Source organism: Chionomys nivalis, chromosome 1, assembly GCF_950005125.1.
Source record: "Chionomys nivalis chromosome 1, mChiNiv1.1, whole genome shotgun sequence".
NCBI lineage: Eukaryota > Metazoa > Chordata > Mammalia > Rodentia > Cricetidae > Chionomys > Chionomys nivalis.
Genome location: NC_080086.1, coordinates 129,975,340 through 129,999,788, shown reverse-complemented (window position 1 = coordinate 129,999,788; position 24,449 = coordinate 129,975,340).

Genomic DNA, 24,449 nt, shown 5'->3' with positions numbered 1-24,449 from the left:
AGTTTGAGGCTAGCCTGGTCTACAAAAGCTAGTTCCAGGAGAGGCTCCAAAGCTACACAGAGAAACCCTGTCTTGAAATAAACAGAAATGCAAACAAAACAAATAAAAGAAAGAAGGAAAGAAAGAAAAGAAAAGGAAGGAAAGGAAAGGAAAAGAAATGAATAGAGAAAGACTAGAGAAGAGACAAAATTCTGGTCTTTACATTACTATTTTTTTCTTATGAATATTAATGTCATTTTAGAAATAGACACGGCTACACATTGAATTTGTACCTTGTTATGTAGACTTTGTCTTATTTCACATCCTCAGGATCCTCTGAAGGCATGTAGACTGCCCTGCTTCTCTCTCCACAACCTTTGTACCAGAACGGCCCAGATACTTTGAGCTCTGCCATGAGAAACCATGGAAGAAGACCCAGGTTTATCCACATGATTTCTCATAGAAAACATCAGGGTGATAGTCCCCCTCTTGGAAGGGCAGAGAGGGGATTTTAACTTATATTCATGCCTGTGTAGAGCAAGGCTTTGCCTGACAGACCCTTTGTTGCCGCATTCATCACGGCTATTCCTTCGTTAGGGGACAAGCCTGAAGATAAAGCCTGAAATGTTCCCCAGTCACATCCTGAACTGGAAAGACTTAAGATGCAAGAGAGTAATGAGATACCATAGGAAGAAAAATGAGACATATAGAACAGCCACCCTCAGCATTAACTACATGTAAATGTGTTCAGCAGCCCAGAACACTTCTCAACACTAATAATAAAATGAGAAATTTCTTCGGTGATAAAACTACATTTTTGATTTCGAGATTAAATCAAAATAGTTGAAAACGAGGTAGCAGAGGAAGGGGTTCCTGTGGTTCTGTAATATCACCAAGTTCTGTGTAATTGAAAAGGAAAAATACAAACACAAAAGGACTGCGTGAGGAATGTGAAGAATGAGCATCAAAGAAATCAACAGGAAAAATCACTTCCCCTAAGTATAATGCCAAAGAAACACTATTGGAAAAAGAGAAATTCATCATATCCCTCCCAGGGGGATATGTAAGAGAAAATGCAAGCATTTTGAAATGAGGAGAAACAGCACTGGGATTTAAAACAAAAATTAATCTAGCTGACAAAGAGCTATGGAAGGTGCTTATGTGTTCTGTGGGGGACATAAAATCAATGAAATACGAGCATATGCATTTATGAACAACAAGTGCTTTATGCTGTTTCTGCCTCAATATTGTACTTCTGTTATTCCAAATTCTCAATAACTCACAAATTCTCAATGACCCACACTAGTCATTTTGATTTCTTTGACTGATAATGTAGAATGATGATAATAACACGCTGCTCCTATACTATCCAGTTCTTAAAACTTTTATTTCTATTTACATGTATGTTTTTATGTTTGTGAGTGTCTGCCATGTGTCTGTGGATGCCTGGGAGGTCAGGAGAGGGCGCCATATTCCCAGGAGTAGAGTTGCAGGCAATTGTGAGGCATCTTGACTCAGGCACTGGGAAACAGTCCTGGAATAACACCAAGACCAAGAAAAGAACCCTCAGCCACTGGACCATCTCTCCAGCTCTGAACTGCTCTTTTAAAAGTAGCATAAAAAAGGCGTTTTTTTTTCCTTCTTTTTCTTTTTTTTTTTTCGGAGTGGGCCTGAGAACTGTCTGGTTTACAGCTACAAGCCCAGGGCATTTGCAAAGATCATCAACATCCAAGTCCTTCCCCACAGTCAATGCATAGAAGGAACCAGTAAACTGCTTAGAATAGTTTATGACACGAAACAATTAGTTTACTTATATTAGTTTCATGTATGTTTTGATTTCTAGTCATATATTCTGGGTACAGTCTTTTGCCCTGGGACAGAATATGTCCTTGATGTTGAGTGCTTATTTTTTTACAGCTTCTTCATTGATGAAATATGAATCATCACAGCATGACTTGACCACAAGTTGTAAGAGCAAGGCTTTCTGTGAAATCACATGATTAATTGTTTACTTTAACTAGCATACAAGCAGCCCTTGCTAAAGCTCTCTATCCTTTTCATTTAAAAAAAACAACCCTAAATTGTTCCTGGATGATGAATGAAAACATGATTGCAATATTTTCATTTGCCTTGTGCTTTTAGTGTCCTAGACAACAAGCATTTTTCCTTATAAATAGAATAAATATTTTGGATATGATATTTAGAAAATAATTTTCATTTCTTAAAATTGTGATCACAAACATTTTCCCTTCAGTGAAAAGCATTCTGGAAAAAATCACACTAGATCTTGCATAATTAAATATATCTGTGAAGTATTTGTTCCCGATATAAGAATAATACAGTGAAAATAGTGTTTTCCTGTGTGTAGTGTCCAGACAATGGGAATTGGAGACTGAAACAAAATAATGGACATAAGACATCAGAAAGGATGGAAACCCTTCTCCATCAGGGCCTCATACAGAACAAACTGAGCACACCCTGGTAAGTTTACAGAGGAAGATTGGAAGCCCTATTCCACCTGCGTTTCCTCTAAGGAACACAACACGAACAAGGAATGCTCACCACATACAAATGTGGAAAAGGCAAGAGCAGTATAGAGGTGCTCAAAATTTTGGGGATCTCCTCTCATTCACCAGTCTCTCCCCATTCTTGATAATATTTTTCATTTCTTATAAATTGTCTCTGTTTCTATTCATAACCACATTTTTCCTGGCACAATTCTTTGTCTCAAGTATATAAGAGATTGGAATGGAGGGCACTGAGAAGTCAGCTCCATGGCTGGGTATAAAGTGTGTATTTCCTTTTCATTCTCTTTATGTTTTAGACATTGGCCTTTTCATCCATTCCTTGACTTTCTGGTTACTTTCAACATAGCTGTTTCCTTTGTTATATGCTTTTTCTAGGCTATACTACCTCACCATAGTTCCAAAATCAATTGGACCAAATGATCAAGGACTGAAGCCTCCAGAACCATGGCTCCAAATGAATCCATCATCCTGCCAAACTGGTCGGAGCAGCTACTTGTTGCAGCAACACAACACTGACTGATACAGCCTGTTCCTCTAAAGGCTTAGTTTCTAGAATCAGTCAGATTTGTTGTAGGAATATGTTCCAATTTTTGTCTAGAAGGAAGAGAAGTAATGGTCTTATCTACATGCTGTGTAAGAGGATGGGATTGAGTGAGATTCTCAAAGTGCAATGTCATCTGACTCTTGATATGATGTCTTGGCCATGAATCTGTCTCCAAATCAAGATATCATATAACTATTCCCTCTGTAGATAGAAAATACCAAACTTTATTACAAAGTAAGGATTGGTTACTATGTAGGCGTAGAGACAGGCAATTACATTTGATCAGTGCCTATTTCTACATTCCTATCTTGCTGTTGGAAACGTATCTACTACTCCAATTCTTTCAGGGAGTCAGTACTGTAGATCAGCTTGTCTCTGATTTCTATCTAAGTTTGTTTTATGTTTTCTTTCTCAGTCTTTCACACTTTATTGTTTTTATTTTCTGTCCAGCTGCATCACCTTTATTAGTTTACAGTACTTTAGTAAAGCTTTTATTATTTTTTATGGAGTTCTTGAAGAAAAAGTAACCATGAATTCTGTCTATTATCTAATACAAAATAAGTTCAAAGATGATTCTGTAGCAAATACAAAAAAATATTTAAGCACTTACAGGTCTATAAGACTCTGCCCTTAAGTACTGTATCTTTGAAATATTTGTTATTGTAACTACTATATCCTTACTGTTATACAAATGGGGATTCCTCTTATGTTCTAAGTTCCTCTGAAAACTGTTTTCTATGATTTTTTTTTACTATATTGCCCATCTAGCTCATAGAAAATCTTCTGAGCAGAATATCTTTATTTATTTATTTATTTATTTATTTATTTATTTATTTATTAAAAATTTCTACCTTCTTTCTTCCTCTCATATCCCTCCCACCCCCCCTCCCACGTCCCCTCCCTCTCCAGTCCTAAGAGCAGTCAGGGTTCCCTGCCCTGTGGGAAGTCTAAGGACCTCCCGCCTCCACACAGGTCTAGGAAGGTGAGCATCCAAACAGACTAGGCTCCCACAAAGCCAGTCCATGCAGTAGAATCAAAACCAAGTGCCATTGTCCTTGGCTTCTCAGTTAGCCCTCATTGTCAGCCACATTCAGAGAGTCCGGTTTGATCATATGCTCGTTCAGTCCCAGATCAATCAGTGTCTTGCTCAACAATCATGGTTTGCTTCCTCCTGTAGTAGATGGGAACAAATACAGACAGCCACTTGGACAATGTACAGAGAGTGAGAGACTTGAAACAGTTCTAAAGGCGATGACTGTGGGAAGAGAAGGAAGAACAATTAAAAGAGCCAGAGCAGATGGAGGACACCAAGGAAGCAGTGTCTTCCAGATACAACAGGATTGGCACAGATATGAGCTCACAGAAACACATACACAGGGCCTGCACAGATCCATGCCAGACAGTGATGTTTCAGTGCTGAGAGGGGAAATAGACACATGCCTCCATTGCTTACCAAGAAGCTATCTCCAACTGACAATGTCTCACAAAAGAAAAACTAGTTTTCTCCAATGGCATCTCACTGTGTATTCACAAAATAAACTCAGTGGTATTTTTTTTCTTTTTTTTTTTTTTATTCTTTTTTAATTAAAATTTCCACCTGCTCCCCGTTTCCCATTTCCCTCCCCTCCTCCCAAATATTGCCCCCTCCCCCCACTTCCCTCCCCCTACCCCCACTCCTCTTCTCCTCCCCCCACTCCATTCCCCCTCCCTCTCGATACTGAAGAGCAGTCCAAATTCCCTGCCCTGCGGGAAGACCAAGGTCCTTCTATCTACGTCCAGAAAGATGAGCGTCCAAACAGGCTAAGCTCCCATAAAGCCAGTTCATGTATTAGGATCGAAACCTAGTGCCATTGTCCTTGGCTTCTCATCAGCCTTCATTGACCGCCATGCTCAGAGAGTCCGGAATCAACCCATGCTTATTCAGTCCCAGACCAGCTGGCCTTGGTGGGCTCCCAATAAATCAGTTCCACTGTCACAGTGGGTGGGTGCATCCCTCGTGGTCCTGATTTTTTGCTCATGTTCTCCCTCCTTCTGCTCCTCATTTGGACCTTAAGAGCTCAGACCGTTGCTCCAAATTGAGACTCTGTCTCTACCTCGATCCATCGCCAGATGAAGGTTCTAAGGTGATATGCAAGATATTCATCAGTATAGGATAGGGTCATTTCAGGTTCCCTCTCCTTAGTTGCCCAAGGTACCAGCTGGGGACATATTCCTGGACACCTGCGAACCCCTCAAGAGTCAAGTCTCTTGCCAACCCTAAGATGGCTCCCTTAGATAGGATATATACTTCGCTGCTCCCGTATCCATCCTTCCTATATCCCAACCATCCCAATCCCCCGAGCTCCTCCCATCCTCCCCTTCTCATGTTTCTCATCCCATTTCCCCTTTGCCCCATGCCACCTCACCCGCAAGTTCCCAGTTTTTGCCCTGCAATCTTGTCTACTTCCCCCTCTCCATGCGGATGACTATATGATTTTCTTTGGGTTCACTTTCTTATTTAACTTCTATAGGATCACACATTATATGCTTAATGTCTTTTATTTATGGCTAGAAACCGATTATGAGTGAGTACATCCCATGTTCCTCTTTTTGGGTCTGGGATACCTCACTCAGGATAGTGTTTTCTATTTCCATCCATTTGCACGCAAAATTCGAGAAGTCATTGTTTTTTACTGCTGAGTAGTACTCTAATATGTATATATTCCACACTTTCTTCATCCATTCCTCCATTGAAGGGCATCTAGGTTGTTTCCAGGTTTTGGCTATAACAAACAATGCTGCTATGAACATAGTTGAACAGATACTTTTGTCATTTGATGTGGCATCTCTTGGGTATATTCCCAATAGTGGTATTACTGGATCTTGGGGTAGGTTTATCCCAAATTTCCTGAGAAATCGCCACACTGATTTCCAAAGTGGTTGCACAAGTTTGCATTCCCACCAGCAATGAATGAGTGTGCCTCTTTCTCCACAACCTCGCCAGCAAAGGCTATCATTGGTGTTTTTGATTTTAGCCATTCTGACAGGTGTAAGATGGTATCTCAAAGTTGTTTTAATTTGCATTTCCCTTATCGCTAAGGAGTTTGAGCATGACCTTAAGTGTCTTTTGGCCATTTGAATTTCTTCTGTTGAGAATTCTCTGTTCAGATCAGTGCCCCATTTTTTTATTGGGTTCATTAGCATTTTAAAGTTTAGTTTCTAAAAAGAAAATCTTCTGTTATATTTTCTTCAATCTTCTGAACAATTACTATTTTCAATAACACCGTACAATTAACACTTCTCCTTTTTTAAATCAAAAAACCATTAAATGAGAGACATTAGTCCACTTATCCTAAAATTAAATTTCAATGGCAGGGAGGGCTTCTATTTGGAAAATGTTCATTCTTGTTCTTGCACTTTTGGGCTTTATTCTACTAATTATTATAGAGAATTCCTGTTATAAATTTCAAGTAAACATAATTTTATGATAATTTTAATATATATGTTGTAGTTTTTTATTATTATAAATCAGACATCACCCAAACTGAGAAGCAATAATAGCCTTCCTGGTCCAGGAATGTTGAAAACATTGTCTCTGCAGGTTGACTATAATTCATACAATTTACTAGAGTCTCTTGGATATTATGGTTGAGCTGAAGATGTAATCTTCAGTCACTGGTTCCACAATGCAGTATACCTGTGGGTTTTTTTTTCCCCACTTGGCTTCATAGCATCCAGGCTCTGCCAGAATGATAGTCTCATGGTCATCCGATTTTTTAAATACCATCTGTCTTCACCCAGGACAAATATTCCCTTGAGGAAGCTGACCTGAGAGATACCAAGCATAACATCACTTGTGTTATGTTTCAGCATTCAGAGAACTCATAGTAAATACTCATAATCAGAGGAAGTGACAAAGGAGCCATCTCTCAAAGATGGGTGGAATGGAAGAATTTGATCTCATCTATAAGCTGTTAGTCAAATGTTCATGTATAAATGTATAATAGATACTGCCTATATAAATATTAGATTAATTTTAAAACCCAAAACAATGAATAGCACAGTCATTTTCATGAAGTCTCACAGAGGAGGCAACTTTGACATGGTCAGTTGTGGTCAGCATGCAGCATGTCTCAGAGGCATAGCCTAAATGACCCTATAGTTCAGGTTGCCTCCCTCACCTCTGACACAGAACTTGTGCTCTTCAGTCAGTACACTTACTGGGAATGGTTTTCACAAGAAACGACACTCACTTCCTTCACCCACAGACTGCATTCTACATTGTCACATCAATCTTTTGTATTTTACAGAAAATTATAAAAGGCCACTCTGAATCTTGAGATCTTTTGCTGTGACTAAGAAATTTGGCAAAATTTGTGAAATTCCTACTAATACCTATACCAAATACTTGATTCAACAATAATTAATCAAAAGCAAATGATATATTCTTTAATTTTTTTAAATTTACTTCTTCTATTAGATTATTTTGAAGCAAATATTGTATAACCAAGTCTTAAATAATATAGCTGTATATTACTTTTAAAAGAAATCCTTCTGGACTATAGCCTCTAGGAATATATGTCATTTAAACAATAATTTGGCTAATGATTCTTTGCACTATCAAATGTATAATGTTTATATTTACTAAAATTTTTCTTATTATTAATCTTACAACATACTTTTATTTATGATTTTATAAGGCACTGGCTGACATCCCTTTTGTCTCTTTAAAAATAGGATTTTTAAAACAATAACCTCTAGATAGAATAGAGGGTTTCTGTATGGCAGTTTTATTAATACTAGCATTGTATATATGCCCTATTATTCCATTTCCTTCTTCATATCACCTGTATCTTGTTATACTCCAGAGTGTTCCCTCAATGGATGATCCCTTTGTAATTTCCTGTTTTATGTGGTTATTTAATGTTGTATATTCACATCTGGAAAATTTGGAGATGTAAGCACATATGAGCAAGAACACATGAAATTTGTCATTTAGGGTTTGGGTCACCTCACTTAGCATAATCTTTTCCATGTCAAACGATTTACCTGAATTAATGATTTTATTTTTTCTTCACAGCTGGATAGTATTCCATTATTTCTACGTATTACATTTTCATTATCTATTCACCCGCTGAAAGACATTTAGGCTGTTTCTATTTACTGGCTATCATGAACAGGGTAGCAATGAAGAAAACATAAGTAGTATCCTATATCTTATAGGTGCATTTTTGCATGTGTATTTCCTACATTTTTCTATTATGATTTTTACTTGTTTGTCTATTTGTTTGTTTTCTAAAGAGAGAGAGCAGGAGGGCATGGAGTTAGGATGTTGGGAAGTGGGAGCATATGGGAAAAGTTGGCAGAAGGAAAACTGTGATCAGATTATATTGTCTGAAGCAATATTATCAACAACAACAATAAGAAAAAGAAGATTCAGCTGTAGGAAAGACTTCCTACACAGGACTTCACTCAACATGGAATTAAGTCCAAAAATTGACAACTGGGACCTCACAAAACTAAAAATTTTCTGTGTGAAGCTTTGGAAACAATGAAGGAATTGAAGAAAAAATGTGCAGAATAGGAAAGAATCTTTGCTAGCCACAATCTGACAATGAATTAATAACTATAATGTGTAAAGAACTAAAAAAGATAACAAGTTCAAGAAAACAAATGACTCAATTGAAAAGTTGGATAGGTATCTAACAGAATACTCAATAAAAATGGCTGGGAAATAATTCAAAATGTTCATCATTATTAGCAACTAGGGAAATACAAACTACAACAACTTGAGAGTTTATCTCAGCCCAGTTAGGAGGGCTAAGGTCCCAAAACGACTGAGAACAAATATTGGTGTGATAGTAGGGAAAGAGGAACCCTCATTCAATATTGTTGGGAATAGAAAATGATCTAGTCACTCTGGAAATGAATATGGAGATTCCTCAGTTAAGTTAAATATAAATAAATATACCATATGTCACAATTGTAGTATTCCTTGCGCAAAGGACTTCACATCCACATATAGTTGAACAAACTCAACATGAGATTGTAGCATACCTTGGTTGAATAGGCACTATTGTTCAGCAGTTTTGTTTCATATTTTGGGTGATAAATTTTAGCAGAGCCTATGATTAACTAGAGTATTCCTTGCATTATTTTCATAATGATCAATCTGTTTTGAAGCTGACATAAAAATTCTGTTTCATGTAACAGCACAAATAACAGAAAATCAAAGGCTAGGGAAATTGAGTGATGCTCATACTTGATAAAAATTTGAAAATATGTAATGGATTGCTATGTACACAAGAATTAGATTTGTTTTTCTATGTCCACACAATAGAGTAGGACCAATGGCTAACACAACAAGCATTACCTTGTCATCAGTATATTCGATAAATATGGCTTCATTTTGGTAATTAGCTTAAATAATACACATCAGTGGGGGATACTATCTTGAAATCACTACAGGGATAGAATGTTGTGTTAAGACAAATATAGAGGTACCCTAACATTTGAAGTCTCTATCTCTTTTCCAGTTCTTATAGAAGGTGAAACATAGGGAAGAGACAATATTGAGTGGCTGGTTAAGAATTCTGACCAGCCATGGACAGCTAGAGAGAACATAAAGTACCATCAGTTAAAGAGTTAGTAGAGGAGTAAATGTTACCTAATACATTTTCCTAAGCATTATAAGAGAAAATCTGCAAACTCATGTTCTTCTATTGGATCGTTATTAACATGGGTGGTATCTCATTTGCACAGTATTAATGGGAGTTATGTGTACTTCATGCTGTTTTTATACTACTTTGGAAAGGCAATTCTCCTGGAAATAAGTACAGATATGGCATCATAGAGCCGTTAATCAGAGCATTTAGGAATTAATTGACCATTGGGAAGCAGAAATTTAGCAGAGGCACAAAAGCTTTTAAACCATCAATTTTAGAATTGCACTGCAGCTAAAACATGGCAGACCATTCCATCAGTTTTTCTGTTAAGGAATTAATATTGGCTGACAATCATGCTAAACTCAGTGATAAAAAGAAGCAAGGGACTGATGTCAGCTACATCACTGTCAATCAGTGAGGCTCCTTTGTCTCTGTCACCCAGGCTTCTTTTCAACATCTGCCTTGCAAAGATTCTTTCTCTTTGTAAAATCTATGGGTTGTACTCACTCCAGTGATGTGGTGGGGTCAACCATCTCTCCAGCTCTATTCAGGAACTGGTTGATTTTCTCTTTATCACCAAGGACAGAAAAAGAAGGAAGGATACTTTAAAGAACACAGTCATCATATGTGAATGGCGATCACTGGGTAGGCACTAGTGACTGATGTAATCCTTTGTGTCTTAAAGACAGACATTTCCCTCTCCACAGACAACTGAAATTTCTCTCAGGATCATCTGGAGATCTGGCCAGAGATTATTGTTACCTAATGGAATGATGACGGATGGAAGTTTTGCCTCTGAGAGGGACTATTCCTTATTCCTGCTTTTGTGTCTTCCTATCTCTTAGTAATTGTAATCATACTGTGTAATTTATAGTTTTTAATTAAACAATATAGCCATTGTAAACTTGCCTAATACTATTTATCCTAGAAAATCTTGGAAGTCTCCAAGGCACTCCCTAGATGAGTGGAGTAGTGCCTGTCTCTGAAATTTCAACACTGAGATTCCAAGTGCATACCACCACACCTAGCTGGGGTCAAACCCTGTCTTTGTGCTTGCATGCCAGGCACTTTGCCAACTAACCAGTTTTTCCAGTGCTCTATATGCAAGCATTATATATGTATATATACTATATATAGTACAGACTGTAATATACTTTAATATTGTACATACTGTAATATATAATGTGATATATTATAGACATAATATAATATGCAATACAAATCATATTGTATATTTGATATTTATACACACATACACAAATATATATATTACAATAGTTACACAGCTATAGTCAATTTTGTAAATGAATGGAGGCATTTCATTCTTATTGGGAAATCTACATTTTATCTTACAGCTGAAAAATATCCTCAACTTGTTCCTTTCTTTCAATTCCTTTTTGATTTTGCTTTTCTTTGTATTTTGAGACTCAGTTTCTCTGTGTAAAGCTTAAAAATAAAGGCAAAAACAAAACAAAAACAGATGTTGAATCAAGACGTCTTCAGTGCCAAAAATGACAATCCAAGAATCATTTTAGATGCTGTAACTGAAAGTCAGTCAATAAGATGCTGGGAAAACAACTTACAGCATTTTTATCTAGCTATATCTCTTTGATTAAGATCATATACTAGCCTAGAGTGACTGATAACTCAGATAACTTGTTATCATGGTTTCTTTATTGCCATTAAAATATCATTTTATGTGAACTCTCTAATAGAACATTTAAAAAGAATAAGTAATGGTTGGTATTCTATTCTCTGTCACAAGCAAACTGAAACTGAGTACTTTTTTGTTTAAGGAAAAATAAAAGATGACAATAGCGTTTGTCTGCTAAATAACCCCGCCACAATTAGGAGCACAAAAGAAACCATAGTTTCAGAAGGTTATTAAAATTAAATGTGATACCAATTATGCTATTGAGAAATGAACATAATTGAAGTTAAGTCAGCATGCTTTGATTGTATTATTTATACAAAGATACTTAAAGCTCATTTGATGATCTTACAAAGGCTGGAGGAGCTTAAATGGGCTTGAATCACTCCCTCCTCTGAGGTTCTATGCAAATAGAGCATACTTACTTTGGTGGCTTTCAGTGGTTTCCTTTCTAGAAGTTTCTTTAGATGTCAAAATTCTCATTGGTTGAAATAGAAATAAAGTATTTCCAGTTACTGTTTTTCTTTATGTTATTGAAATACAAGAAACATCCAGTTAAGGGCATAAAGGAGTACAACTGCTTCTCTGGGAGGGAAGCAGATTCACTGCTGCCATTAAGCTCTTGACACATAGAAATTAGTGCACACCCTGCTAACTTGAGTTTTTCCTACTCTCCCAGTTTGTCAGCAAGTCATGAAAAATATAAATCCAATAGTACACTTTAAAAAGATAGCTCATATATATATATATATATATATATATATATATATATATATATATGAGTGTCTTCTATCTATCTGTCGCTTTCATTGGTTAATTAATAAAGAAAACTGCTTAGCCTAATAGAGCAGAATTTAGATAGGTGGAGTAGACCGAACATAATACTGGGAAGAAGGGAAGTGAGGCAGACACCATAGCTCTCTTCTCCGAGATGGACGCAGGTTAAAATCTTCCCAGTAAGCCACCACTTCATGGTGGTACACAGATTATCAGAAATGGGTTAATCAAGATGTGAGAGTTAGCCAATAAGAGGCTAGAACTAATTGGCCAAGAGTGTTTAAAAGAATACAGTTTCCGTGTAATTATTTCAGGTGTAAAGCTAGCCGGGTGGCTTGATGCAGCTCGCAGCTCCTTACTATATATATATATATATATATATATATATATATATATATATATGCTTTTAGGTGTAATATTTCTCAATCAAATTTCTATACTTCTAAACAAATGGCATTTCTCCCATAACAAGTTTTCAAATGACTGACTTTTACATAATAACTGTCAGGTATTCTAAAATACAAAGTATTATGTGTGTCAGATTGGCTATTAATATAGCCTGTCACAAAACTCTAAAATTACTTAAAACATTATAAAATTTCACAATTAAGAAAAAAGATAAACCAGCTGCTAAGTTTTCAAGAGTTAACTTTGTAGATGACATTGTCATGGATTAATGTTACAATGTTGGCCATACCTTAGTTTCCTTGGATTTTGCAAGTTACTTATCAGTTAAGTAAAATAAATAGATAATATTGCTGAACACTAGACTCAGAGGAAATGTGCAGGGATTTATGTGAAGCATTCCTTTACTTTTAATGACCCAAGGAAGTGAAGAATGGGCAACTTCCTGCCTTCCAGTAAATACTGTTCTTAATGTTGTTCCAGGGCCCTGGCTACCACAGACTGCCCAATACTGCAATTTGTTCAGACAGCAAACATGAGAATTCAGATATAACAACACACAGGGTCTACGTGGGCACACATGACTGTGACTACAGTGTCCATTTTTTTCAACTTTATAAACAATCTTTATTTTTCTCTGACAGAGAAAGCCCCAAACTATCAGTTCCTCATTGTCTTGACTGGAACAAGTGGAGTGAGGAAGGAGCGGTAATGATTGGTGCATGAACCTGCTAATGAATGACCTAGTATGTGTCCTCCTCTAAGTTTTCAGAGTTTCAGATGAACAGAATGCCTTCCACCATTTAATATGGAAAAGACCTAAATACTAAGGGGAATCTTAGAGTAGAAAAGAGGTTTCAAGTGTACAACCAGTGGCACTAGTCACAGAGAGGTCATACTGAGACTTTCACAAGGCTGTTTCTTACAGAGATTATGCTCTGGGGAGGACTGTTGAGGCCACAGAACTGATGAATAATATCTATATGCCTTGCTTCTGGCAAAGCAAAATAAAAGTAGTTCATTCAAGATAACCACTGATGTAGAATCTGAAGATAAACCACATTTCAAGTTCATTATTACACAGGTCATATATACACATTACTCATATATACTTACATACATATACATACACACACACACATATATATGTATTGGATACATGACAGGTAAGACTTATCCCTTTAGAACCCAAACACCTAGACGACAAAATGAACAGCGTATGTAGCACGAGAATTTTAGGTCAACTGTATGTGGCTTCTTTGTTCTTTCTAGAATATTATTGATATTTTTAAAAGTTAAGGGATTTTAACTTTATCTGAACATTTACCTTCAAAGGGAAAAGATTGGTGCACAAGAACGACACCAAAAACAAAGAGTTTCTAAGAAGTAAAACAGCATAAAATACGTGTGTTTGTAACACAAAAACACAATATGTGAGCTCATATAGAAGATCGTGATTTTAGCATTTGGGAAACAACCTAAATTTCTGAATAATAAACAGTGAAGTATAAATGCAGTAAACAGGAAATTCTCTAAGTGGCATTTTCTAGCTCATGAACAATTCTTCATTATTAACTAGACCAAATTAACCCAGCCACCCAACTCATTCAGTCTTTGACATGAATTTTCAGCTGCCCTTAGAGATAGCTGACAGCATTAGAGATTGAAAACAATTATTTATTTAGAGTACCCTTTGTAGGCCAAGAAAATAGAAGAAAACTTTCTCAAAAAAATTGAGAAGAAAGAGGAATAAGAGTAAATTCTTACCAAGTTGAGTTTCATCTCATTACATTGAGCTTTTCAGTCCTTATGGCCCCAAGAACTGCATTCTATTCTCCCATTTAGAAACACCATTTATCTCCTCTAAGATTAGCTCTTGTTGACATTTACTGAGCTGAAGTAGGTAGTGTGAATGACTAATTCCATTTTCTTTGCCTCTGCTGTGCTGAAGTATGTCTTTGATAGTTCTTACCACATTGACCTTTTAATGGTTAAGCTAAGGATGGATATTAATGGGAGGCTATTCAATCCATTTGATTTGAACTGTATATTTAGTGATTTATTAAAATATGCCAGTTCTCCCTATGTACCAATTCATTAGTAAAGTAAATGATTTTTACTAGTTTTATGCCTAGATTTAAATGTAGTGAATTAAGTGCTTTCCCACAGAAGGGTCCTTTTCACAGATTCTTGTTTAATGAAATGCCTTTTTATATGAGAATGTGAGAATTATAATTATTTAAAAATCACAAAAACTTGAGTTGGTACTAACAATTATTGACATCATGGAGCAGAATTTAATGGTGACTTCTATGACCATAAAGATTTTCAGTAACATTGCACAAAAATATTCATCAATGTTCTTGATATTTTGCTAAGATTAATAATTAGTAAAGTATAAAATAATTAATTTTTTAAAAAGAAGCAAATATCCAACTATAATAATTCTTAATTTTAATGATTCTGTAATGAAAGTCATCTATATGCAAGTTATTACATTTGCATGATTTTATCAAAAGTTACAAATAACACTTGTCTATTGCAAACCTTGAATCAATTAATTACGATATTGTGAAAATAAAATTTATTCATTTACCTATTTATTCTACGTAGTTTTAGAGATTTAAGCCCTTAACCTCAAATAGATGAGATAAGTATTATTTCTTTAAAGTTCATATTTGTGTCCCTTGTGAATCTGATAAAATGAAGAACAGGCTTGATCTTTTCCATAATCATATTGACTATTAGCTTCGGAAGACATTCATGAAACTCTCCATCAAGACTTATTTGGTGTTAGCTGACGGCTTGCTATAAATAGCTTTTATTATAGTTAGGAACGACCCTTGTATTCCTAATCTCTCTAAGACCTTTATCATAAAGGGATGTTGAATTTTGTCAAATGCTTTTTCAGCATCTAATGAAATGATCATATGGTTTTTTTCTTTCAGTTTATTTATATGATGGATTACATTGATAGATTTTCGTATGTTGAACCAGCCCTGCATCTCTGGGATGAAGCCTACTTGATCATAATGGATAATTTTTCTGATGTGTTCTTGGATTCGGTTTTCCAGTATTTTATTGAGTATTTTTGCGTCGATGTTCATGAGTGAGATTGGCCTGTAGTTCTCTTTCTTGGTTGTGTCTTTGTGTGGTTTTGGTATCAGAGTAACTTCAGCTTCATAAAAGGAATTTGGCAATGACTTCTCTGTTTCAATATTGTGAAATACATTAAGGAGTATAGGTATTAGGTCTTCTTGGAAGTTCTGGTAGAATTCTGCATTGAAGCCATCTGGACCTGGGCTTTTTTTGGTGGGGAGGTTTTTTATAACAACTTCTAATTCTTCGCGACTAACAGGTCTATTTAGATTGTTCACCTGGTCCTGGTTTAACTTTGGTAGATGGTACTTATCTAAAAAAGTGTCCATTTCTTTTACATTTTCCAATTTTGTGGCATACAGATTTTTGTAGTAAGATCTAATGATTCTCTGAATTTCCTCTGAGTCTGTGGTTATGTCTCCCTTTTCGTTTCTGATTTTGTTAATTTGCGTATTCTCTCTCCGCCGTTTGATTAGTTTGGATAGGGGTTTATCAATCTTATTGATTTTCTCCATGAACCAGCTTTTTGTTTCATTGATTCTTTGGATTGTTTTCTGTGTTTCTATTTTGTTGATTTCAGCCCTCAATTTGATTATTTACAGTCTTCTACTTCTCCTAGGTGAGTCTGCTTCTTTTTTTTCTAAAGCTTTCAGGTGGGCTATTAAGTCTCCAATGTGTGCTTTCTCCGTTTTCTTTAAGTGGGCACTTAATGCTATGAATTTTCCTCTTAGCACTGCTTTCATAGTGTCCCATAGGTTTGAGTATGTTGAGTCTTCGTTTTCATTGAATTCAAGAAAGACTTTAATTTCTTTCTTTATTTCTTCCTTGATCCAGGTGAGGTTCAGTAGTTGACTGTCCAGTTTCCATGAGTTCATAGGCTTTCTGGGGATAGCATTGTTGTTGAATTCTAACTTTAATCCATGGTGATCTGATAAGACACAGGTGGTTACCGATATTTTTTTGTAACTGTGTAAGTTTGCTTTGTTACCGAGTATGTGGTCTATTTTCGAGAAGGTTCCATGAGCTGCAGAGAAGAAGGTATATTCTTTCCTATTTGGGTGGAATGTTCTATAGATGTCTGTTAAGTCCATTTGATTCATTACCTCCCTTAATCCTCTTATTTCTCTGTTAGGTTTCTGTTTGATTGACCTGTCCATTGGTGAGAGAGGAGTGTTGAAATCTCCTACTATTAGTGTGTGTGGTTTGATGACTGCCTTGAGTTTTAGTAACGTTTCTTTTACATAAGTGGGTGCTTTTATATCAGGGGCATATATATTCAGGATTGAGATTTCATCCTGGTGAATTGTTCCTGTTATGAGTAAAAAATGTCCATCTCCATCTCTTTTGATTGATTTTAGTTTGAAGTCAACTTTCTTAGAAATTAGTATGGCCACACCTGCTTGTTTCTTAGGTCCGTTTGCTTGATAAACCTTTTCCCAGCCCTTTACTCTGAGTAGATGTCTGTCTTTGTGGTTGAGGTGTGTTTTCTTGTAAGCAGCAGAATGTTGGATCCTGTTTTCGTATCCAATCTCTTAGCCTGTGCCTCTTTATAGGTGAGTTGAGTCCATTGATATTAAGTGATATTAATGACCAGTGGTTGTTAACTCCGGTCATTTTTTCTTTCTTTCTTTTTTTTTTGGTAGTAGAGTTTGTATGTTTCCCTTCTTCAAGTTGTGCTGGTGAAGGGTCATTAGATGTTTGAGTTATTATGGGCATTGTTGGACTCCTTGGGTTTTGATTTTCCTTCAATTACTTTCTGTAAGGCTGGATTTGTTGCTACGTATTGTTTAAATTTGTTATTATCCTGGATCCAGTAATACCACTATTGGGAATATACCCAAGAGATGCCACATCAAATGACAAAAGTATCTGTTCAACTATGTTCATAGCAGCATTGTTTGTAATAGCCAAAACCTGGAAACAACCTAGATGCCCTTCAATGGAGGAATGGATGAAGAAAGTGTGGAATATATACATATTAGAGTACTACTCAGCAGTAAAAAACAATGACTTCTCGAATTTTGCGTGCAAATGGATGGAAATAGAAAACACTATCCTGAGTGAGGTATCCCAGACTCAAAAAGAGGAACATGGGATGTACTCACTCATAATCGGTTTCTAGCCACAAAATAAAAGACATTAAGCATATAATGTGTGATCCTATAGAAGCTAAATAAGAAAATGAACCCAAAGAAAATCATATAGTCATCCGCATGGAGAGGGGGAAGTAGACAAGATTCCAGGGCAAAAACTGGGAACTTGCGGGTGAGGTGGCATGGGGCAAAGGGGAAATGCGATGAGAAATATGAGAAGGGGAGGATGGGAGGAGCTCGGAGGATTGGGATGGTTGGGATATAGGAAGGATGGATACGGGAGCAGCGAAGTATATATCCTATCTAAGGGAGCCATCTTAGGGTTGGCAAGAGACTTGACTCTTGAGGGGTTCGCAGGTGTCCAGGAATATGTCCCCAGCTGGTACCTTGGGCAACTAAGGAGAGGGAACCTGAAATGACCCTATCCTATACTGATGAATATCTTGCATATCACCTTAGAACCTTCATCTGGCGATGGATCGAGGTAGAGACAGAGTCTCAATTTGGAGCAACGGTCTGAGCTCTTAAAGTCCAAATGAGGAGCAGAAGGAGGGAGAACATGAGCAAAAAATCAGGACCACGAGGGATGCACCCACCCACTGTGACAGTGGAACTGATTTATTGGGAGCCCACCAAGGCCAGCTGGTCTGGGACTGAATAAGCATGGGTTGATTCCGGACTCTCTGAGCATGGCGGTCAATGAAGACTGATGAGAAGCCAAGGACAATGGCACTAGGTTTCGATCCTAATACATGAACTGGCTTTGTGGGAGCTTAGCCTGTTTGGACGCTCACCTTTCTGGACGTAGATAGAAGGACCTTGGTCTTCCCGCAGGGCAGGGAATTTGGACTGCTCTTCAGTATCGAGAGGGAGGGGGAATGGAGTGGGGGGAGGAGAAGAGGAGTGGGGATAGGGGGAGGGAAGTGGGGGGAGGGCAATATTTGGGAGGAGGGGAGGGAAATGGGAAATGGGGAGCAGGTGGAAATTTTAATTAAAAAAGAATAAAAATAAATAAATAAGTAAAAAAAAAAAAAGACTTATTTGGAAGGCAGTGGGAGAGTATCTAAGTAGCAGAGTGTTTGTCCATTTTACTCAGCTTTCTAAATTCAATAATAATCCTTATTAGATTGCAGTCTCTCTCTCTCTCTCTCTCTCTCTCTCTCTCCCCCCCCTCTCCCACACAAACAAAACCCACCCAAACTTTACAGTGACCTTCTGCAATCTCACCAAATTCATGTGAAAATGGTGACCTTCCTCACAACGGACAAAGAATAAACTCACCTTCCCAGATCAACAGGAGACTTTGACAATATTTATCTATTCAAAGTAGACTATCATACATTATTATATAGTTTCAGTTTGTGCATACATATACACACCACACCATGCACACATACAATACACACACACATACACACACACACACATCTCCTACATGAGGTAGGAGTTCAACACAACATCTCTGGCTCAAGAAAAAAAAAGAGAACTCTAAAATCTCCCTACCTTTACAGAGTATAACAACATCATTTTATATAAAAGGGATAGTATTTGAAATTTTGAAGCAATGTATCTATACAGGTACTTAAATAAGAATATGCCTCAAATGATTTTCTTTGATTACTAGGTAATTTGGCGTTTATGCATGAATGTTTTCTTCCACTGTGATAAAAAGTTGCAATCTTGTGCTCCACCACCACAGGGGTAATGAGTTTCCATTCTTTAGTCATCTTAAATCATGTTTGCTTCAAGAATTCCTTTATGAATAGAGCGTTTTATTATATAACCACTTTCTACTTGCTTTTATTGCACAACTTCTCTGAATACTGATATTTAGGTCATTAATGCAGCTTAAAGTAACTGAAACATACTTGGCTTCGGAAGCAGAAGGATATGGATTTTATTTTCCATTTTGCTCCATATTACCTTTGTTACCATTGAAAATTATCCAATCTTTCATAGCTTCAGTTTCTAAAAGTGCAAAAGGAGGACAATACTATCTAATTCTCAGATTTGTTTTGAGGATGCTCTGGAATGCGAAACATTACGCAGTTATTATGGAACCTTGAATGTAGGAGCTGTTAGGTCAATGTGTATTATCACAACTTTAATTATTTAATCTCTTACCAAGGGCTTAACATTGATGATGGGAGTTCCTTCTGCACTATTTCTTTAAAGAGTAGTAGTTTTGGCATGTTCCCAGTAACAGCCGACTTCTCTTTTGTTCAGGGAGTGGTACCTTCAAGCAAAGTTGCAAAACTTTGGTTTAATCTGATATATAATTTGTGAGATTAAATGTACTGCCTAAATTATTATTTGAACCCATATTCTGAGAGCAGAGAATCCTTTGGATTAAAAATACAATCTTACTTTGAATTATAACATAATCTATTATTTAAAACCTTGTAAGATTTTTGATTGCCAATCCTTATTTATTTTTATCTCTATTTTGTTTTAGATTCAATTTAAAAATACTCTCAAACTTCACAAATGTATATATATATATGTATATATTTGTGTGTGTATAAGATATCTTATGATTACTAACAAGTTTTCCATGTCTTATTTCAGACTGTGTAAAAGAAGAATTGACTTCCATCTGTACTTTAGCAAATAACTGTTGATAATTTTCAGAAGCATAAAGTCATCTAATGATTTAAGGGTGAACTTCTGAGTGATCAATTAGTGGCTCAGAATATTCTGTGATAAGACATCTCTAATGTTTATTTCTCTCAAGCATCTGATAGTGTTGTACCTTTTCTGTATTTGAAAATAACTCTACTAATCTACCACTGGTACAATGTCATCTGTTCCCAATGATGAGATGACAATTATAAATTTTGGGAGAAAAGAATTCAAGGGAATTTGAGGTTGAGATAGTCCATCTACCTCAAAAGCACCCAGAACCTCAAAGACTTGCAGAAGGTCAATCTGAAATTAATCTGTTGTACTCTGATTCTTTACCTCCCAGACCAGTACCATTTCCACTTTGCCTTGGATTTGGTTTGATCTGTGCTCCTTCTCACTGTCTTCACCTTGATTAATGACACAAATCTGTGAGATGGATGACCCATGCTATTTTCATTTTTCTAAAGAGAAGTCCATCTACCCTCCTCAGGTCAACAGAATCCATGCAAACATTTCTTTTGATGTCTCCTTTATTTCTGTCAACTGCTAAAACAATGTGAAAAAATGTCAGTACCAGACATTGCATTGATCCCATTGGAAAACCTTTTGGTCATAAATAAAAGATGGTTGTTGAACACTCATTGTGCTCACTTCATCAACTGCTTTTTTCCTTTTCATTTTGCTGTATGTCTTCTTCACTCTGAACATCTTTTATGTGGAATACTTCATGGTTAAAATTACTTTCAATTCTCTAGGCTTTAAAGAAACCTCTGGCATGTGAGCCTTATTTTATAACCTAGTACTTTCTTGTGGAGCATGCAAACCTCACATACAGGTTTAATATCACATAGTTATCTCTTCCATAGAGACAAGATAATCAATATATTTTATACTACATTTATTTTAACATGAAAAATATTCCAGTACCTATATTACTTCATATGTGTGTTATAGATATACATGTGTGCGTGCCTATGCACATATATTAGGGTATGTGTGCATTATGTACCTGTGTGGTCCATATATCAATACTGGACGCTTTCCTCCATTACACCCCTCTAATGTTTTTGAGACAAGGCCATTCTCTAAAATGGGAACTTCCTGCTTAATTAAACTGAATGACCAGTGAGGCTTTGAATCTTTCTATTTCTGCCTCCAAACATTGGGATTACAGGTTTAAGGATGTACACCTGGCTCTGTATTGCATTTTGTTTGGGAAAATAATTTAATAATGAAAAAGTTGTGAAATTCCTGTAGCCATAGTACAGCAAATTCAGGATTCAGTCTGGGTAAGGAATCACCTTGTTGAGATATGATGACTGGAGGGGGCTGTTGGTTGTGTCGATGATGAGGAATATAGGGATTTGAGATAAAAGTAAAAAAAGATTTGTTGATGGGTTCAGTTTGAGGCATGGGAGGATAAAAACACAAATATAAAGTCTCTATTAAATATTTTTAGCAAATATGCAAGTCATATTATTTATTAAAATGATAGAAACAAAAGTGGATGGGTGACTAGAATTCTGAAATGTTTAGATGCATTTAGATGTAGAAACCTGGTTCTGTGTCAACCCAGGATGTGGTACTCTGGGGAAGATTTAAGGCATCTATATGCATTATAAAAGTCATGGGGTTAAAAAGTGTTAAACATAAAAAGAGTAGGTGTGGGAAATAAGATAACTAATTATTTCTACCAATTGCACTTACATGAGCTGTTGAGAGACTGAAGAAGTGTAGGCTGAGGAATGTCCATTGGGTTAAATAACTTAAAATTCTTTGGTGACCTTCAGAGTTTAGTGATGTGATGTGCAGTAATGACCAAGAAGAGAGAATGCACCTTTTTTTTTAATTTTAATTATTTTTTGGTTCAGGACAGGCAGAGGATGACTGTTGTGAGTGCTTGGATGGTCCCTCTTTGGCCCTAGATATTGTAAAGATTGATTAAGAGCATCCCAAAAGCAGTGGAGGATCTACATTTAATTCAGTAAAGAAACAAGTCCTTCCAATTACTGGCTCTTAGGACCAAACCAGGGCTTCATTTTAACCAGTTCATATTGTGTTCTGTCAGAGGAAAGTCTAGGTTCAAGTATCTATGTGTGTCCTTAGTATGCAGTCACATGCATTCTATTATGATAGTCAATGATTATTTTCCAGGACCTGGCCTACGTTGTAGGTATTTCACATGGATTGAGATTTTCTGGGAAACTAGAATTTTTGTATAAAATAGCTGATGGCATCCTTAATCTACAGCTTACAGTCTTGTTCCACTTCATTATCATATTCAAAGCACACTAGATTTTAGATGTTTGTCTGCTTATTAACTTTCATATCTAATGTCCCAGGATCTTCATTTCTTATTGAATTCCAATGATTTCTCTGTGAGGGGCAACCACTTGTATGAATGCTTTTGCACTAGGGACTGTTTGTCTCTGTGCAGAATAGACTCTTCTCCTTTGTGTTTATGTATATATGGGACACACACACATACGTATATACACACATGCACATGTCCATATGTTTGGATATGTGTGGGAAAAGGTATCTGCGCCTTAGGTGGATGCTAGCATTTTCTTGGATTATTTTTGGAATTAACCATTAGGACAAAGTCTTTTCAATTGCACCTAGCTCTTACCTATGGCTGATATGTTGATTTAGTTTACATCAGAGATCCCTTATCTTGCCTTCTGAGTTTAGAATAACAGGTGCTTTACCTTGCCACCCAAGTTTATAAGCAGGTTGTGGAATCCAAATTCTGCTTCTTAGTCTTGTTTCGGCAGCCAGTACTTTAACCACTGGGCAATATCCCCAACTGTGGTGGTAGGAATGAGAAATGTTTCCCATAGGTTTAAGTATTTGAACACATGGTTTCCTAATGGAGGTACTATTTGTGGAAGTTTAGGTGGTATGGCTTTGTTGGAGGAAGTTTAGGATTGGTTTCAAGTTGGCTTTAAGAGTTTCAAGCCTCACACCACTTCCAGTTATCTCTCCTTCCTGCTTGTGCTTGAGCATGTGAGTTCTCAGGTTCTTACTCTGCCCACCATGCCTGCTGTTGCCATGCCTTCTTACCATGACGGGCTCTTACACTTCTAGAACTGTAAGGCAAAAGTTACCATTTCTTCCATGAACTTTTGTTCATGGTGCCTTATTATAGCAACAGAAAAGGAGCTATTAAGCCACCCCCCCGGTTAGAAGAATTTTCTCCTTCAGATTCTGTGACTCTCCACATGTCTCCTGGAATTACTCATTTTGATGTCTCAGGATCATGTTGCCCATAGCAACTCTAGTTAATCTCCATCTTACTCTCTTTTACTCCTAAATCATATTGGTTTACCTCAGCAATTGTGCCTTGTTCCTCTCCCTCTGAAAGAATCATAATAATGAAAACAATTTTCCCAGTTGAACCAAATCAGTAGAGGGAGAGGGGTTAATTAGTGTACCAGTTCCTTATAACTCTGCTCACCCTTTTCTTCCATCATCCTTGGTAGCACAGAGACACAGACACATGAGTCAAAAATGAAACACATGGACTTAATTATTGCAGCTTTTTCATATGTACAAACATTTTCGATCTATAATTTATATTGGTGTAAAAGTTTTGTTAAGACATTGCTTGGTCTTCAGCCTTCACATGATTTCTCTTATATTTCTAAGGGCTATTTCTCTTCCTAATGTATTAACCACCAATTTTAATAGCCAATTGTTTCCTTTAAGACAGAATATTTAATGAATCTTTATGATTTATAAGAAAATCATTACACAGAATGTATGGGTCCACATTTACCTACTGGTGTAGAGGGAACACAGATTTGGTGTTGACCAGGAAATGCATAATTAGATATATCTTATTGTCATTCCCCATTAAAAAAATTTTGAAGGTAGATGTGTATATCTGTATATTCATTTGTCCATATTTTAAAAATTCACAAGGATCTACGATAAAACAAATTCCTACTGTTCTATTAAGCACAGTTAAAATGACTCCTAAAGAAATTATGCCATACTTACCAATCAGAGCTTTGCTCAGAAGGGTTTTCTTCTACAGCAGATGGGACCCACAGCTAGCAAATATCCAGAGATTGAAAGAAGATGGAACACTCAGATCTA